Below are 3173 nucleotides of genomic sequence, written 5' to 3'. Positions count from 1 at the left end.
TCTCCAAGTTCAAAACTCAAGGAAGAGATTAGTTTCTCTAATTTGTAGCAATCAATTATGATTGGCAAATACCCTGGCATTCTCAAGACCAAACTTACAAAGCTCCGTTCAGATGGCGGTCTCTAACAAGTAACTACCATATTTCCACTGTCGAACAAACTATCCCTCTTGAATCAGATCATGAGGATATCAAGCTTCTTAACTCCAGGACTAACGAAAGATGTAAGCGTAAGTACGATTACATCCTTACCAGATTTTCTTACCAGGGAATTCTTGCAGGGAAGATAAGATGCTCTGAAAAAAGAAAGAAGAACCTCCACCTCCACAAATTTTGACCCTTCCATCTCCAGAAGAGACCACCAAAAATGTTGTTATGCCACAGCAAAAAACTTCAGTTGCGCCAAAGCAACTACCAAATGTAGTAGCTGACATAAATCAGCCAAGATATCAACCCCCAGTTGATTATGTCATGCCGGGATTACCACAATCTTTCATAATGCAATCAAGTACAAGTCTAATTTCAATGTTTAACACCAACAAATAAGCTGATTTACTCAACGAAGGAGACGAAGAGACTCAATTAGCTCAAATAGTGTTTGTTCCCTGAACAGAAGAAAATTTTAAACAATGGCGACTCCTCATAGAGGGAAGTAAAGATTATTATTCTTGTTTTTAACTTGCTATTATATGGTACTATCAAATCTTTAATATGAATGGTGAAACTTGACTTAACTTCAATTTCTGTCAATTTCTCGATCAAATTCTTAATAAAACTCAACTTCAACGATTTTTAGGATGTGTTAATTATATAGAAGATTTTATTCCGGGCTCAAAAATCTGTTGAAACCTCTCCACGGTAGGTTGAAAAAGCCTCCTCCTTCATGGACTCAAATTCATACCAATGTAGTTAAAGAAATCAAATTAAAGGCAGAAGACCTCCCTTGCATATCTCTCCTCGATCCCTCTGCATTCAAAATAGTTGAAACAGATGCATCAGACATAGTCTATGGTGGCATTTTAAAACAAAAGAAACATGACAAAGAATAGTTACATTTGCATCCAAAAATTGGAATAAAGCTCAGCAAAATTATCCTACTATCAAAAAAGAAATTTTAGCAACTATGTTATGCATTTCGAAATTTCAAGCTGATTTGTTAAATCAAGTTTTTTTTACTAAGGATTGATTGTAAAACGGCGAAATCTGTTTTGCAAAAAGATGTAAAGAACCTTTCCTCTAAACATATATTTGCTAGATGGCAACACATTTTATCTGTTTTATATTTTGATATTGAATATATCAAAGGGAGCTCTAACTCTATACCAGATTTTCTTACCAGAAAATTCTAGCAGGGAAGATAAGATGCCCAGAAAAAATAACGAAGAACCTCCACCTCCACAAATTCCAGCTCTTCCATCTCCCGAAGAGACCTCCAAAAAAGCTGTTACACCAAAACAAAAAACATCAGTTGCACCAAAGCAACTTCCAAATATAGTAGCTGACACAAATCAACCAATATATCAAACCTCAGCTGATTATGCTATGCCAGGATTACCATAATCTTTCATAATGCAATAAATTACAAATCCAATTTTAATTTTCAACACCAAGAAATGGGCTGATTTGGTCGACGAAGAATACGAAGAGACTCAATCAGCTCAAACAGTGTCCATCCCCTGGACAAAAGAAAACTTTAAACAATGGTGCCTACTTATGGGTCTTAAAGATCTACCCAGCATGTCTGGTGCCAACAGAAGGGATTATTTGAGAGATTTTCAGATCTTTCAAAACATGTGTTCGCAAACGGAGGCTTCAAGCCACACATCATCTCATTTTGTGGTTGCTAAGAGAACCATAAAAAATCCAGTGGATGTAGAAAAACCCATTAATTTTTCCTTTAACTTTCCACAAAATGATTCGAATATTTGTCCTTCACAAACTAAAACAATTTCCTCACCTAACCCCCAATCAATTTCTTCAAGTAAAGGATCCTCCTCAAATGATCCGACATATTTAAAAAATGATAGTGTTTTACCAATAATCCAAATTAAAGTTGAGTATTGGCACTCCAACCTCCAAGAGGTAGCTAAGAAAATACTTCGCCCTACAACAAATTTTATCCAAAAAACTCCTACCCATACCTAGAAGTTTTATGAATTCATACTAAAAGACACCAAATCCAGTTTACTCAAACCCAACAAAGACAAATTAACCCAGTCTTATGTTACCCATACCACAGTGTAGATTAACAAAATCATCTTTCCATAAGAGTGGGGTACGCATCCTACAAAATATCGAAAGCTTACTGAGGCTTTTGAACTCCAATATTATAATTATTTTGATTATCAAAGAGCGTGGATGAATGCATTCACATTCCAAAATAAAACTAACCAACATTCTTGATTTTTACTCTAGGAAAAACAACTAGCTTCAGAATTGTCCAGTGGTTTCTACACCAGTGGTGGCCAATTTTTGGCCACACCTTTGAGATCCTCCCCCCCAATCTGAGAAGGATACGAATATTTTACCCAAAGATTTCATAATGACCATCAAATTTCTTTGCTTTTATAGTTTTTCCACAAGTTTCATATTCTTTGGATATTCCATGGAAATTCACTTTTCATAAACCAGAGGGGCACAAATGACTTCCATGGTTAGCCCTCTAGGGCTATTGCAAATGATACAAAAGTTAGGACCCGACGGAAGATTACGTATCGGAAGTAGAAAAGTTGTATCAGATACCAAGTACACGGATGTGAACCCCCTAAAATATAGAGGGAAATACGGGAAAAGAGGATAAGGAAATGAAGCAAGTTATTAATGACACGATAAATTAGGCGGCAGGACCGACCATATGTTAATGATGCAACTAATTAAATAAAATAAAGAAAGAACACAAAATATGAAAATTGAATTTTGATATTAATATCAAAATAAATTTGAAGATTATAAATAGAGAGAGAGAAAACTCTAGCTAAGTATTCTAGAGAGAGCTTCTTCCAAAGAAAATAATCTGTTCTCCTCAAGAAGAGGAATGGGCTATTTATAGCCAAAATATGCTATAGTAAGAGTGCTACAATAGCACTTTTAATTATTGCTACAGTGTTGCTACAATAATCTACAATAACATCCACCATAATTGAGCTACAGTAACATTAACTATAATTTTTCAGCA

The 3173-nt window shown here is 35.1% G+C and overlaps 1 long non-coding RNA gene across 1 annotated transcript; it reads right to left on the bottom strand.

Moving 5' to 3' along the window:
• Positions 1-6: 6 nt before the first annotated feature.
• LOC107869866 lies at positions 7-1736 on the bottom strand. Its single transcript, XR_001673987.2, has 3 exons — positions 1525-1736; positions 1335-1439; positions 7-964 (listed from the first exon to the last, which is right to left on the bottom strand). It is a non-coding gene; the product is annotated as an uncharacterized LOC107869866 (long non-coding RNA).
• Between the last annotated feature and the right edge of the window lie 1437 nt (positions 1737-3173).

This window comes from Capsicum annuum, chromosome 4 (genome assembly GCF_002878395.1).
Source record: "Capsicum annuum cultivar UCD-10X-F1 chromosome 4, UCD10Xv1.1, whole genome shotgun sequence".
In the NCBI taxonomy this organism is placed as follows: Eukaryota; Viridiplantae; Streptophyta; class Magnoliopsida; order Solanales; family Solanaceae; genus Capsicum; species Capsicum annuum.
Note: the sequence above shows the minus strand (reverse complement) of the source record. Positions and strands in the feature narration are given on the sequence as shown.